The sequence below is a fragment of the Microcaecilia unicolor genome, chromosome 11 (assembly GCF_901765095.1).
Source record: "Microcaecilia unicolor chromosome 11, aMicUni1.1, whole genome shotgun sequence".
Lineage (NCBI taxonomy): Eukaryota > Metazoa > Chordata > Amphibia > Gymnophiona > Siphonopidae > Microcaecilia > Microcaecilia unicolor.
The window spans coordinates 24590611-24607452 of NC_044041.1; the positions used below are offsets into that span (position 1 = coordinate 24590611).

Here is a 16842-nt window from a genome sequence, read left to right on the forward strand (position 1 = left end):
GGTACAGCAATGATTAATATAACATAACATGGTATGGCAGAAGAAGGTTCTCAGTTTTATGTGTACTGAACATTTTAAAGACAAACGATAAATATGCCTCTCATAAATTAGTTGTAATTTTAAATATGATAGTTACATGCAATTTTTCATTATATAGTTTATCTGAAGGAAGAACCTATATGGGGGGGGGGGGGGGGGGGGGCTATCAACGTGGGCTACCGTTAAGATGGATTATTTAACTGTAAAGATTATTAGTAACAAGGTCTCATTGCATAAAATGGGACCTGTGCTAAAACAGTACAAGTTAGTGGTAAAATAATCCATCTTAAAAGCAGCCCACACTGATAACTTCTTCCCATAGTCTTGAAAGCTCATGAGCTACAATATCTTTTTATGTTTATTCTGGTTCAATTAAAGGTATCAATAAAGATTCCAGTTTTCTCTAGGACTATTACAGTTATCTAGAGCTCTGCCGTGGGGAGAGAATTTTTAAATCTACCCAGCTCAAAGGCCTTCACATAGCCACAGAAAAGGTACAGAACAGGCTTTGCCTGCCCATTTCTCCATAGTGCTCTGTTGTTGTGTCTGGTTTGGCCTGCTAAAACTATAGAAGGGTTTCTACTGCATACATATTTTTTTCTAAATTGCAAGTAAGTGTTCTCAAGGGCATGCTTTGGTTAGGGCAGGACAACAGCAATGTACATGGCAAATCTCAAAAATACATGCACTATTGTTCCCCTCTTAACCAAAACTGTGGGTGCAGAGTATTCTGGGTAGCTACTAGTTGAAAATCAGCATAAGGAATATGGGTTATTGGAAAAATTGTCCCTATACTTTATAACAAATATATTCTAGTTTAGGAAAAGGAGAATTATTTATTTTGTATTGTTCTATGAAGGCATAATCATTATGGATCAATATTTAAATAATTATTTGTGTAACCCAACAAAACGTTTCAAACCAAGCGCTCCAGAAGCAGATTTCTCCAGTGCATAATATTAACTATCATTCTCTTACACCAATGAATAATTATGATTCAATGTAGGCAAGAATCTATCAGATTTGAAATGAGAATGCAGTTTCCAAAGAAGACCTGAGTGGATTGTATAAATGCATGAAAATACTTTTTTTTTCTAGAGAACAATACTTACAGAAAGTAGTTATCCTGACTCAATAAGAAATTATTTACTAAAGATTTACACAAATGAACTTTAGCAAGAAGAGATGTCTCTTTAAAAAAAGAAAAAAATGAATCACAGACATGTCATTGTACATCTGGGAATGGAGGCAATGTGTACTGTATACAAAAAGTGTCCTCCTTCCAGCACTGAAAAAGAAATATTGCAAAGCACTGAGAAAGTTTCAGGTCTTTAGATCTACATTTAACTCCTTAAATGTGAGCAAAAAGACCCTAAAGTACCAAGAAATGCAATCACAAACCAAGAAAATGTGGCAGAAATATATAGAAATAATCCCAACTGTATTAGAAAGCGATCCTGTAACCAGGATCTACCCTTCAGGGGATGTAATATCTTCTTGCACTGAGGATGCATCTCCAGGGGCTTCTGTCCTGGAGGGATGGGTTAAGATGGCTGTTTTAGCAATCATTAGGCATGTAGGTAGCTGGGTGGGTGGTGGATGAGAAGATTGTTTGGTCACTTGCCTGTTTGGTGCAAAGATGGTGGACCTCACCTATCACCTAGATAAGATTTTAAACAGTGCTGAAGAAGAGCCGTCTGTCTTGGTATATGTAGGTACCAATGACATATGAAAATATGGGAAGGAGGCTCTGGAAGCCAAATCTAGGCTCTTAGGTAGATAACTAAAATTTAGATCTGCCAGTGTAGCATTTTCAGAAATGCTCCCTGCACTACACACAGGACCCACGAGACAGCAGAGCTGTGGAGTCTCAATGCGTGATTGAGACAATAGTGCAGGAAGGAGGGATTTAGATTTGTTAGGAACTGGGTACACTCTGAAAAGATGGGCTCCATCTTCTGGCATGGAACCAGGCTGCTGGTGCTAACATTTTAAAAGGAGCCATTTTAAACTAGAATGGGAAGGGGGGGGGGGGGGGAAAGCTGACAGTCGCTCAGAAGTGCATGGTTAGACTGAGATATCTCTGAAGGATACTATCAAAATAGGGATGGCTGAGCTGCAAAGGTTTGAGTGGAGATGGTGGGAATGAGCAGTGCAGTGGGGAATGCAGCAGACTGTGCTGAGAACATCTTTACCTCCTAATTACTCTAAGAACATCACAAACAATTATTTTATCTTGAATGTGTGGTGAGTTTGAAAATGGGGTCCCTTGAGCACATTGTGAGGACACCGTAGAGATCAGTGCTTGCTCTGGAGGAGAGGAAGGAGACCCAAACTGGAGTAGCAGACCTCTCAGATTAGTGGGGTTGAAGGATACCCCTTAAACCAGTGTACAAACAATTTAGGTGTCCTTTTACTAAGCTGCGGTAAGCAATCATGCATGCTTACCGTAGTTAAAAATGCCTTACCACAGGGCATGCTCAGACATCCCAGGTTAATTTTTGGGACTGGCTCGCGCTGGGTCTAGGGGCAGAGAGTGGGCATGTTCTGCACTAACCCCCTAATTCTATAAAAGTCACCAAAAATTGCATGTGCAAATTTGGATGTGTATCCAATTTGCACACGCAATTTAACTGAGTAATGGCTAATAAGCAATTATTGGCACAAATTGAAATGAATTAATATATAAGCACATAAATTTAGGTGCATGATCCGTGCCTACATTTTACAAGTATCCCGGAAAAGGGGGAACAGCAATGGGTGTTTCAGGGTGGAGCATGGGCGTGGATTCAAGTTACACATGCATTTATATTATAAGGGCGTTCTGCACATACATTTAGGTGGGGCATTTGCACATTTTCATTGGTGCAAATGGATGCACCTAAATTTACGCATGACCCCTGTAGGCACAGCTTATAAAATAATGCTGAAGCATTATTTTCACTCCAACATTTAGGTACAATTAATAGAATTCACCCCTAATTGGTCAACATAGCTGCATTGTCGTGCACTAGCCAATTAGTACATGGTTAGGGCATGAGCCCTTATCACCTACAAAACAGGTGGCATGGGGCTCATGCATTAATGAGAAAATTAGCATGTGGCCATTAATACAGAAAATAAACAAAAATTGGCCATTTTACTCCTGCAGTAAAAATAGCTTTAGCGTGCAGGAATGACCCACGTAAGGGCGCACTAAGGCCATTTTTTACCACACTTTGGTAAAACAGCCCCTTAGTTAAGGTCTGTGGCCAAAATGCATACCATTTCTTCCAAAACTTCTTTCACCATGTACACTGACTAATAAAGGTCCCCTAATGATAATCAAAAGCAAATATTAAAGAATAGACAGGCATAATAGATTCAAAGCCAAAAGGACAACTAGGAAACTGTTCTTAACTATAATAAAATTCCAATTTATTGGGCTCTTCAATAATGTACAAGCATATACAAAAACAATGAGGCAAATTGTCCATACAAAGAAAGGGGCCCTTTTACAAAAGCTTAACATACGCTAACAGAATTAGGATGTGCTAAACAGTGCACGTTCTATTTTATACCTATGGGCTACATGGCATTTAGCACACACTAAAGCCCACTAGTGCACGCTAAGCTTTATTAAAAGAGCTCCAAAGTAAAGTAGTTCAAAAAGATTCAAAAAGTCTCAATGGATTGGTAAGTTTTGGTCTCCTGTGAACAGTACTCTTTACTTCAAACTCATGCATCTTTCCTTGCAGACTAGATAGTTGTAACAATCCTTACTGTTCTGTACCTTGTCTTTATCCTCCTTGATATTAATCAGTAGCCCATCTCCTTCACCAGTTACTATGGTCTTTTTGGGTAGTGGTTAAATCTAATAGCTTACTCCTCTCTTTCTTTTTTCAGTGGCAAAACTTCCCCTTCGTTCCACTCACACTTGTATCATCCTTCTCACTCTCTTGTGGATCTACCCTCCCCCCCCCCCCCCCCCCCCCAATATTCAGCCGGCGGCAGGCAGCATGGTTAGCTGCCGCTGCCAGTGCTCACCTCAGATATTTAACACCGGGCCATTTCCAGTTTTTTGGTTGGCTCTAACTTAACTGGCTATGTGAATATTCAGCACTGGCTGGTTATGTTAATAGCAGGCAAAGATAGGATTGCTATTTAAACGGTCCAATTTGCCCATTAAACTTAGCCAGCCAGTTGTACACCACTACAATAGCCCTTATGCCTGCAGGTGTCACCTATAGGTTCTTGGTGGGTTTTGGAGGGCTCACGCTTTCCAACTGTAACAGTTAAAAAGGGATATGGTCCTGGGTCCCCTTCTCTACAGTGCACTGTAATGACCACTAGGCTACTCCAGGGACCTGCTTGCTGCTCTAATAGGACTGACCATAAAATCTGAAGCTGTCTTAGAGGCTAGTATGTACTGTTTCTTTTACATCTTTAGGGGGTGGGAGGGGATCAGTGACCACAGAAGTAAGGGGGTGGGGTCATGTCTTAATCCCTCCAGTGTCATCCGGCCATTTAAGGCACCTTTTTGTGACTTCAGCGTGATTGAAACAGGTCTGGACCAAAACGTCTAACATTCAACCCTGGACGTTTTTGCTTTGTTTCATTAATGCAGAAAAACGTCTATCTTTTGGTGCTGCCCATGTCCCATCCAAAACACACCCCCATCATGCCCCCATGAAATTTGAATGAACTGTTGTTACGCTCTGCTACACTTCTCCAGGATGGGTTGGTTTCTGTTTCCTAACTAGCAGCCGTCATCCGGGTTGGATCATGGACAGCAGCCATCTTGGCTAGCTCAGGAGGGGGCAGCCATCTTAGAGTAACGAGGTCAGGAAGGAAGCCCATATTTGGATGTAGGCACCTCTGCTGATGGGGCAGCCATCTTGGAAGAGCTGCTCATGGTTGAGCCTAATTCCTGCTCTATTTAAAGCCCTGTTTCCAGTCCTTCCATGCTTCAGCTTCTATTCGCTTAGAGGTTGTGGTCTTCATCTGTTCCAGTGTTTTCCTGACCTTGGATTGTTTACTGACCACGCGTTGTGTTGCTGCCTGCCCAGACTTTCGGATTGCTCTCTGTTTTGCTGCTTCATTGACTCTTTGCTCCTGGACTGTGTCTGCCTGCCTGCCAGCCTGGTCAGCGGTTGTGCAACCCCGCCGGTTCCAGAAGTCCTGGTGGCCGCCTGCACCTGGGGGCTCAACTCCCAGGGAACGGTGGTCGCTCCCCAGGTGAAGCTAGGGGTTGTCTGGCTGCCTGATCGAGTGCGGTGCCACTTCATCTTCTCCGTGCTCAGTCGGGGCACAAGGGCTCACATTCACCAGGTCATAACAACTGTGGAGCAAAAGGTCTAAAATCGGGATGTCAAAAATCACAACTTAGACATTTTGGAGAGAAAAACGTTATTCTGCCATCTTATGATGTTTTTTGGCCATTTTTTTTGTTGTTTTGAACATGAGCCCCTAACAGGCTTATTTTCGAAAGTGAAGAATGCCCATCTTTCGAAACAAATCGGGAGATGGCGTCCTTCTCTCAGGGTCGCCCAAAATCAGCTTTCCTCAACTGCTTTCCATCGCAGGGACGACTAAAGTTCATGGGGGTGTGTCAGAAGCATAGTGAAGGTGGGACTGAGGCGTGCTTAACACATGGGCGTCCTCGGCCGATAATGGAAAAAAGAAGGGCGTCCCTTACGAGCACTTGGCCGACTTTACTTGGTCCATTTTTTCTTACGACCAAGCCTCAAAAAGATGCCCGAACTGACCAGATGACCACCGGAGGGAATCGGGGTTGACCTCCCCTTACTCCCCCAGTGGTCACTAACCCCCTCCCACACTCAAAAAACTTGTAAAATATTTTTTGCCAGCCTCTTTGCCAGCCTCAAATGTCATACCCAGCTCGATCACAGCAGTATGTAGATCCCTGGAGCAGTTTTAGTGGGTGCAGTGCACTTCAGGCAGGCAGACCCAGGCCCATTCCCCCTCTACCTGTTACACATGTGGTGGTAAATGTGAGCCCTTCAAAACCCACCACAACCCCACTGTACCCACATGTAGGTGCCCCCCTTCACCCATTAGGGCTATGGTAGTGTTGTACAGTTGTGGGTAGTGGGCTTTGTTGTTTTTTTTTTTTTGGGGGGGGGGGGGACTCAGCACCCAAGGTAAGGGAGCTATGCACCTGGGAGCAATTTCTGAAGTCCACTGCAGTGCCTCCTAGGGTGCCCGGTTGGTGTCCTGGCATTGTCAGGGGGACAAGTGCACTATGAATGCTGGCTCCTCCCACGACCAAAGGGCTTGGATTTGGTCATTTCTGAGATGGGTGTCCTCGGTTTCCATTATCACTGAAAACCGGGGACGACCATCTCTAAGGTCGACCTAAATGTTGAGATTTGGGCGTCCCCGACCCTATTATCGAAATGAAAGATGGAAGCCCATCTTGTTTGAATAATACGGGTTTCCCCACCCCTTCGCAGGGACGTCCCGCGAGAACGCCCTCCGGAAAACTTGGGCGTCCCGTTCGATTATGCCCCTCTAAGTGTTGCTTCAGAGTCCCGATAATTCTTTAATACTAGCTCAGGAAAGAACACTAGTTTATATTCAAGTAGTTTCCCAAGAAATATCTACTATAATAAAACTCACCCTCAATGTTCTGAGGACACTGACGTCAGTGAAGCCAAGCTCTGACTTCCTTCAAAAAGGTTCGAAGGTTCGTGGTGGTGAAGCCACCAAAATCGCTCCGGCCCCGCCCTCAAGGGCGGAGCAATGGCAGAACAACGAAGGGGTTGGCAGGGAGAATCGCTCCGGGCCCCGCCCTCGCATCTAACGTCATGAAGTTGGGGACCGAGCAATGCCAGAACAACGAAGGGGTTGGCCAAGGAGGGAGGGAGGGGGGTGTTGGCAATGAAAACCTTGCTAGCGCCCGGTTTATTTGCTCTGAAACGGGCTTCTTTTACTAGTAGATCATAAAAGTTTTACCAATAGCCTGCTTGGATAATCCCAAAATGCCAAGGAAGGAATCCAAATCAAGTTTCAAGTTTATTAATGCATGATATACTGCCAAATTAGAGAACCTTCTAGGTAGTTTACAATAAAATCAATATAAAAGTAATGAAATTATAAATAGTAGGTGAAAGGGCGAGTTTGAATTTCCTTGTTTGATAGGAAAGAGAAGAAGAGGAGTGCTATGTGCTTACAGTCTTGAGCAGCCCTAGCTTCTCATTTTTGATTAAGGTTGTTTTATCTGACAAGGTTTCCTTGCTCCACCTAAACTATATTTGTAAAGGAGTCCTGCTATACAACTATGGAATTACACCACACTATAACTGGCACTACTGTTGATTAAAAGTCACCTTTCCAGCACATATGTCCGTATGCCAGGCAAAAATGCTCTGTGCCAAAGAGCAATCTCATAAATAAATTTGGAACTGGAACACAAAAAATAAGCATCAAAATGGAAGTCAAAAAAGAGGTGCAGACATTAATCTTTCTTGGGGCTGTGCAATCTGCTTAACAGAATGCTGATATTGGTCTTATTAAATTTAATTTGTTAACCTTGACATTTAAGAAACAGATGAGAGTGTCTGCCTACTCTATAAAGCATTCATTACTCTCTAATTAAAGAGTTGTTAACTGAGGAAAGAAATCAGGGCCAACTGTAAAATGAAAATTATGGGAGGATATCCATTTATTAAAAGGGTTCATTTACCAGCCACCAGCATCTTCATTCTACCCCTGGTTCTATCTTCCTCCCCTCACAGTTTAAATCAAGTGGTACCGACAGGTCCTGAAAAATTATGGGGTGCTATGTAGTTCATACTTCTAGATTCAATCCAACCACTGGAGGAGGCTGACACATAATAAGTGCTTCTCTGCTCCACTGGAAATGGGATGGGGTTGAAACAGACAGGGCTTTATTGCTGGGGAGGACCAGAAGATTGGAAGAGGAAGTTTGGGAACAAAGTTGAAATGAAATTTCTCCTCAGTGCCTACCAATGACATCAGGACAGCATCATGTAAAGCGAAGATACTTACCTACAGCAGGTATTCTCCGAGGACAGCAGGCTGATTGTTCTCTCATGTGGGTCGACATCCCCAGCCGATGCGGACATTGACCCACGTGTGAGAACAAGCAGCCTGCTTGTCCTCAGAAAAAGCGAAGATACTTACCTGTAGCAGGTATTCTCCGAGGACAGCAGGCTGATTGTTCTCACATGTGGGTCGACGTCCGCGTCAGCCGGGGACATCGACCCACATGTGAGAACAAGCAGCCTGCTTGTCCTCGAAGAACCATATTCTTGAAATATTCTTTTTCCAAGTGGGGATGTAGGCATAAAGGACTCAATTCTGTAGATGGCGCCAAAAAAAGATAAACCACGTTCTATAAACAGCAGATTAAGTTAGGTGCCATTTATAGAATACCGCTTAGCGTTGGGATCTGTGCTAAATTTTGGGTACCTGTCTGAACCCTGGTGTAAATCTGTGCCTAAATTAGGTTCAGATCCCTCGTATTGTATAATATTGTACGTAAATCCTAGAAACATCCCTGATCCACCCATTCCCCTCCAATGGCCATACTCCTTTCAGATCCGCTTGGCAAAATTTATAGGAACATCTTTATAGAATAGGGACTATAAAGATGTGTGCCTAAATTCCAATCATTGTCAATTAGCGCCAACAGTGCCCAATTATCAGCGCTAATTGGCGTTAAGCAATTAATTTGAATGCACAATTTGGGTATGTGCTCATATTAGGACATGCAATTTTGAGCACTATATATATAATTAGGGGGTTACTGGGCGCATGGAAGAGTGGAGGAGTAACCTAATGGTTAGTGCAGTGGGCTCAAAACCTGGGGAACTGGGTTCAATTCACACTGCAACTCCTTGTAAACCTGGGTAAGTAAAGCCTCCTGGGGAAACAGAAAATACCAGAATATAATATATGTAAACCCTTTGGTTGTACCACAGAAAGGATAACACAAGCATATAAAAGGCTCTCCTTTCCTAAGGACAGGTACATTTTTCTAATATAGTCTCAGGGAGGTCAACTTTCAAAGCCATTTATGGGATAAACAGTGATTTACAAAGGTACATTGACTATCTGAAAACTGTCTTAATTCAATATGGCTTAAAGTAGGCACATTGTTGTGCAACATGGGCCTGATAATATTACAGGATGCCTAGATGAGAAATCCAACAATGCACTTATTTTATAAAGGCAACATAGTCGTTCAAGTGAATTCATAAAACAGACATTTTTCAACTCTAGCAGTACTATACACAAAGATGCACTGAGCATTAACACGCTAAAACAGACACTATTATATCTATTATAACTTGCTCTGGTGTATTTAATGAAAGGCAGTATATCAAAATTTTAATAAACTAAACTAAAACTAGAGAATAGACTCTCCTGAATTAATAGGACCTTTGCTAAATAATGTACATTTTAGTTCATAAAACATTTAACACAACTTTAGGAATAGGGGAATAAATGCTCCTACTTTTCCAGGGCCAGCCCAAGGGTAGACCAAAGACCTTAGACCAAAGACGCAGGAGTTCAGGCATCGAGTGCCACAGACAGGCCAAGTTTTTAGGATATGCATGAGACAGATTTGAATACAATGGAGGTATTATTCATGCAGATCTATTCCATAAATATTCATTGAGGATATCTTGAAAACTTGGCCTGATTGCAACACTGGATGCCTGAATTCCTGCATCTATGCCCGAGGCAAGCCTTCAGCTGTGTGCATCCCTCCTCCCAACCAAGGGGCAGCTCACAGCTCAAGGCTCTCCCCTCCCCCACAGTGTCTGGCATCTTTCTTTCTCTCTCTGTTCTCTAACCCCCCCCCCCCCCCCCCTTGTGGTTTCCAGCATCTGTCTTCTTCTCTTCCCTACTCTTCCTGCCCCCTCCCCCCCCCCCCGTGGTGTCCAGTATCTCTCTTCTTCCCTTCCCTCTCTGACCCCCATGATGTCCAGCATCTCTCCTCTTCCCTCAGTGGTTTCCATCTCCTTCCTTTCTTTTCATACCCTTATTCTCCCGAGGGGTCCAGTGTCTCTTTCCTTACTTCTCTCCCCACTGGTCTCCAGCCTCTGTCTCTCTCTTTCTTTCCTTCCCTCCCTCCATTCACCTCACCCTGTCCCGCGAGGTGTTCAGCATCTTACCTCCTATCTTCTGGGACTGTAACATGGCAATCAATATCTTATAGAAGATGCATCATGGCTGGTGCAAGTCCTTGAGCATTCACACACGCTCAAAGTTTATTCTGGCTCCTGCACCCTCTGAACTTCCTATTTTAGAGAGGTGGGAGCCAGAAGGCCTTAAGCATGCACAGATTGACCTGCACTGGCACAATGCATCTTTTATAGGTGTTGAATACCATGCTGCTACCCTGGCAGAAGGGAGGTAAGACACTGAATACTTTGGGGTGAAGGGAAGGAAGAAAGGACAGAAAGAGAGGGATGCTGGATATCACAGTGGGGGAAGGGATGCTGGAGACCAAGTGCTGGTGCCATTCCCTAAATTGTGCTGCCCTAGGAAGCTGCCTAGTAGATGGGCTGACCCTGTACTTCTCATGAAAGCATTACCCAAACTCTGTAATTGTGGCACATTTCAAAGTGAAAGTATATGAATATCTCCTCTTTGAATATTGGTTTCAAAATGCGAGTGAAGGGCAAATGTTATCTTTATTGATCACTGAAAATTATCCTCCTCAAACCACAGAGCTAATACTCTCTGATATCTTTTGTAAATCCATACCCTCTTTCTTTCCTCTTTTGCAGACATGACCAAGTAAATACAGTAATTTTTTTACAAAGGTGATTAAATTGTATATATTTATGAGAGCTGTTTGCATGGTCAGTATATAGGGTTTACCCTGTAATGAAAATTATGAAAATAAATGGTGTCTTTAACAGTTCTCAAATTCACTGTAATTTTAGATACTATCAAATGCCACAGTTTTTTTTTTAAACTATCTTCAATCAAAGCCATAGAAACCTTATCTTAGAACACTGGAATCCTGAGTTTCATTAGTCATGCGTTTTCAAAGTTCTTTGTGAGCAATGGACTTATATACAACATGACCATTCACAGTATAATCATTTTTCTGTGAAAAACTGTTTCTATATGAAGACAGAGAAAATAGTGGGAGAATTGGTAATAGCAGAATGTCAGTGGTAAGCAAGTCTGTTTGCCATAGTGTTTTATGTTATGTCAGAAGACCATTATCTTGCTACAAATCCGTTTAGTACATTTGTAGTGCTCATGAAAGGTGAATGTTGACAGCACAGAAAATCAAAGGCCGTCATGTAGCTGCAGAAAGGGTACAGCATAGGCACTTCTTATTCTCCTACAGTGCTCTGCTAATATGTTTCATTTCTGCTCATGAAGGAACATCTCCATGGATAAGAGGATAATTAAATCACTATATGGGGGCTATTCTATAAGAGGGTGCCTCATTTTAAGCACCCCGATGCTGTGCAGTGAGACGCTATAATGGAACCTGGGAGACTAGTTTCTAAGTTTATTAATATTTGATATACTACCTAAGGGACAACCATCAAGGCAGTTCACAATTTCAAAAAAAAATAAATGTGCATTAAGTTGGGATTTGAAGATGGACAGTGACGTCTCTGACTGTAAAGCCAGAGGAATGAAATTCCAAAGAGAAGGACCCATTACAGTAAATATTCTGGAGCAATTAATGGAGAGACAGACAGAGCACAAGAGAGGGACTTGTAAGAGATGAGTCTGTGAGGAGCGGAAAACACAAGGTGGGCTGTAACTAGTTAAGTGTTGTGTACGTCTAGTAGCGCTATAGAAATGATAAGTAGTAGTAGTAGTAAGTGTTGTGACAGATATTGAAGCTCACCCGATTGGAGAATTTTGTGAACTAACAGGCTTATTTTCGAACGAGATCGCCGGCGATCTTCCAACACAAATCGGGAGATGGCCGGCCATCTCCTAAAACCGGCCAAATCGGTATAATCGAAAGTCAATTTTTGGACACACTCGCCGGCATTCCGTCGCGGAGGCTGCCAAACTTCAAGGGGGCGTGTCGGCAGGGTAGCGAAGGCGGGACGTGGGCGTGCTTACGAGATGGCCGGCTTCAGCTGATAATGGAAAAAAGAAAACCGGCGATGACGACCATTTGGCCGGTTTTACTTGGTCTATTTATTTTCACGACCAAGTCTCAAAAAGGTGCCCAAACTGACCAGATGACCTCCCCATACTCCCCCAGTGGTCACCAACCCCCTCCCACCCAAAAAAAACTTTAAAACATTTTTTTGCCAGCCTCTATGCCAGCCAGCTCCATGACAGCAGTATGCAGGTCCCTGGAGCAGATTTAAAGCTAGGTGCACTAAACTGCACGGAAGAGTCCTTCCCTTACCAACCCCTTAGCGAATCAGTAAGGGAAGGGCATGCATGAAGGAAATCACATGCAAATGAGCTGCTCATTTGCACACGAATTTCCTTCCCTAGGAGGGGAAGCCAGTCGGCCAGCTCGTAAAAAAAAAAAAAGGATCTTGCTGATCAGTTATATTATGACTTACTTGTTCTGGAGTGCTGTATTTTGTGATACTGTTTTGAGAAATGTTCAATAAAGACTTCATACAAATTTAAAAATGCCGTGCATTTTCCCTTGATGGCGGTCCCTGACATGCACTTCCCTTAATGGCTGTCTTTCTCCCCAAACGGGGAAATCAAAACTGTTTTTGCTTATAGCTTTTTAATAGTAACAGTGGGATTTGAACTGGCCACCTCTGCATTACAAGAGCAGTGATGTAACCACTTGGCCAAGCTCCACTTAGTTGGATGTCCCTCCCTTTTGATTATACCCCTTCAGGTCTCTCTCAGCCAATCGCTGTGAGTGGCTGAGAGAGACCTGAAGGGGCATAATCAAAAGGGAGGGATATCCAAGTAAGTGGAGCTGTGGCCAAGTGGTTACATCACTGGTCTTGTAATGCAGAGGTGGCCGGTTTAAATCCCTTTGTTACTACTAAAAAAGCTGAGAGCAAAAACAGTTTTGATGTTCCCATTCGGGGAGAAACACAGACATCAAGAGAACGACGGCCATTAAGGGAAGTGCACGTCAGGGACGGCCATCAAGGGAAAATGCACGGCAGGTACTTTTTAAAATTTGTATGGTCTTTATTGAACATTTCTCAAAACAGTATCACAAAATACAGCACTCCAGAACAAGCAAGTCATAACTTAACTGATCAGCAAGATCTAAATATCCAGAAGTACCAGTGCACTACGAATGTTGGCCCCTCCCACGGCCAAATGCCTTGGATTTGGCCGGGTTTGAGATGGCCGGTTCCAGTTTCCATTATTGCTGAAAAACAAAGTCAGCCATCTCAAACCCGGCGATCTATGGCATTTGGCTGGCCCCAACTGTATTATCGAAACAAAAGATGGCCGGCCATCTTTTTCGATAATACGGTTCCGGACATCTCTCTGCGGCACCGCCAAAATAGATGGCCGGCGCAGTTCGATTATGCCCCTCTAAAAGGACTAGATTCTGTTATAGAATACTAGCATAATCCAGTACTGTCATGCCTTACATTTACAGCAGGAAAAAGCACAATGGGCCCCAAGAATTGGTATGAAGGAACTCAATTTACTAAAGATCCGACATGGGCCATGTTTTGGCAATATGTTAGGGGTCAGCTCTATATGTGTTCCAACCAAGGAGTTTTAATAACGGAAGACTGCATGATTTCACAAGGCTGAAGCCAGTCTCCATTCACTCCATCCAAGGAGGTCTCAATACTCCCCGTTGCAGCCACTGCCATCTTGGTACATCTAAAAACAATGTAATTGATAGAGCAACAAGCTCTACCTACTGGCTTCAGTCCACATGGGCCAGATAGGTTCATGTCATCTCCTGTCTTTAAACCTCCTTGGATCCAACATATGAATGGTATGATCCAGCATGTGCACAATCTAAGCTCAATACAGTAGATTAGCTCATGCATCTGTGCAGGTTCATTAATAGACTCAAAGACATCAAAATGCTTCCAGCAATTAGCGTCAACCATGGATACAAGTGAGTTGAGCTAATCTAATCGAATCTAATCTAGTACACTTCTTATATACCGCTAAAATCCCCGAAGAGGGTTCAACGCAGTTTACCGCATACAGCCATATAGATCTAAAGGTACAATGAGAAAAAAACGATAGCGAACAATCACCTTTACATAAACAAATAATTATTATCAGTTCTGATGGTAGAAAAAGAGTTCCAATATGGAATCACAAAACTAGAAAAGATGGATTTCGTTATCTTAGAAAACCGAACCCCCTTCAGGGCTATAGACCACAATATAAGCATATTATGTAATCGAAAGGAAACTTTCCCATAGGAGAACTAATGAGGTCGGTGACTAGAGAGGAAGAGTAGCCATAAATGGCCTGAAAAACTGTACATACAGATTTGAATAAGATTATTTACTGCACTGGGAGCCAATATAATGATTGACGATCAGATGAAATATTATCATATTTCTTCAGATTAAAAATCAGTCTGATAGAAGTATTTTGAATAAGCTGAATTTTCTTTTTATCAGTTTAGCTGATACACCTAAGTAAAGAACATTGCAATAGTCCAGGTGTGGAAGCATTAGCATCTGAACTAGAAGAGCATAAACAGGCTAATTTGCTGAACTGAGCACAGATAGCATTTGTATCTGTGGTTGATGCTAATTGCTGTAAACATTTTGGCACGTTTGAGCCTATTAATGAACCTGCATAAATGCATAACATTTTTTCAGTGTGAATGAGTTGTGTTGATCTGCTGCATTTTGTATAGATTGTGTGCATGTAATAAATAACTTTAACTTTCTTTATAAAAATTGTCAATTGTTCAATTCTCTTATATGTCTAGACAATTAATACTTGTTCTTGTTGAACTGATTTTAGAAGGTGCAAAAATCTGCTATCAATGTGTGAAAAAAAAGAGGGGACTATCCTGCTTATAATCGAACGAGAACAACGCCCAAGTTCCGACCTAAATCGAGAGATGGACGTTTATCGCACAAAAACGAATAACACGGTATAATCGAAAGCCGAACTTGGACGTTTTCAACTGCACTCCATCGCGGAAGCGTACAAAGTTGACGGGGGCGTGTCGGAGGCATGGTGAAGGCGGGACTGGGGCATGGTTATCACCCGAACAGAGATGAGCGCCTTTCGCCGATAATGGAAAAAAAGTATGCGTTTGTAGCTGGAATTTAGGGCACTTTTCCTGGACCCTGTTTTTTCACGAATAAGGCCCCAAAAAGTGCCCTAAATGACCAGATTATCCCCAGAGGGAGTCAAGGATGACCTCCCCTGACTCCCTCAGTGGTCACTATCCCCCTCCCACCACAAAAAAATGATGTTTCACAACTTTTTATTTTCACCCTCAAATGTCATACCCACCTCCCTGGCAGCAGTATGCAGGTCCCTGGAGCAGTTGTTAGGGGGTGCAGTGGACTTCAGGCAGGTGGACCCAGGCCCTTCCCCCCCACCTGTTACAACTGTGCTGCTTAATGCTTAGTCGTCCAACCCCCCCACTGTACCCACCTCTTAGGGCTATAGTAATGGTGTAGACTTGTGGGCAGTGGGTTTTGAGGGGGATTTGGGGGGCTCAACAAACAAGGGAAGGGTGCTATGCACCTGGGAGCTCTTTTACCTTTTTTTTTGTTTTTGTAAAAGTGCCCCCTAGGGTGCCCGGTTGGTGTCCTGGCATGTGAGGGGGACCAGTGCACTACGAATCCTGGCTCCTCCCACGAACAAATGCCTTGGATTTATTCGTTTTTGAGCCGGGCGCTTTCATTTTCCATTATCGCTGAAAAGCAAAAACGCCCAGCTCACAAATTGTCAAATAAAACATGGACGTCTATTTTTTTCGAAAATACGGTTCGGTCCGCCCCTTCACGGACCCGTTCTCGGAGATAAACGCCCATGGAGATAGACGTTTCCGTTCGATTATGCCCCTCTATGTGTACAGGAAGAGGTAGGTTGGACTTCTAGTTCTCTTGACAATGGTGGGAGGAGAAGAAAAAAGTATGTACAAATACTCCTTCCCTAGACTCAAGATTGGTGTTGATCAGTGGAATTTTGAGGGAATTCCTGTTTCCAGATAAAGTTTCAGTTTCTCCCAGACTCAGGGGCTGATGCAGAAAGCTTGTGTTAGAGCCGTGCTCTGATGGCTTAGCACACAGCTTCTAATGAAAGCTGAATTAACAATTTTTGCTCCTCAATGCAGTACCACTGCATTAAAAAGTGTGCTCTGTGAAAAAAAATAGCACACACAATGGTGGCAGTTTGCAACCATTTGCTATTCAAGAACAAAAAAGTATCTCCCTTCCTGTCAGTATGTGAGCAGTGATTGGCTTACGCACTGATAGAAAGGGAGACATTTTTTTTAAAAGCCCACTGCTTCAGGTCGCTGCACTACCCCCCCCCCCCCCCCCCCCCCACAAGAGGTTGGAACGGTGCCCATATACTTCTATCTTTGCAGTGCCAAGATTACCAACAAGGGAAACATTCCTTTATTTGGCAGACTGATCCCGTGTGGTCATCCCTTGGGGTTCACTTTGGAAGATGGTGGCGCGGAGGCAGGAGAAAGTGAACATTGCTCCTACCTCTTGTTAAGCCTATCTGGAAGGGTTGGGGGGAGGAGTGGAATGGAGTCCATCAGATTTTGAGGGGTATTTGGGGGAGACTGAGGGTCACCTCTGGGAGAGAGGGTGTGTGGGTCCACTATAATAGGGGATTTCTTTTTTTAGGTGTCCGGGGAACAGGGGAATCTTGGGAGGGTGATCACCT

The 16842-nt window shown here is 43.3% G+C and overlaps 1 protein-coding gene across 1 annotated transcript in view; it reads right to left on the bottom strand.

The window, feature by feature from the left end:
• Window positions 1-16842, bottom strand: part of GRK3 (G protein-coupled receptor kinase 3) — a 441692-nt gene that overhangs the window by 152345 nt on the left and 272505 nt on the right. The gene's annotated exons all lie outside the window — the stretch shown is intronic.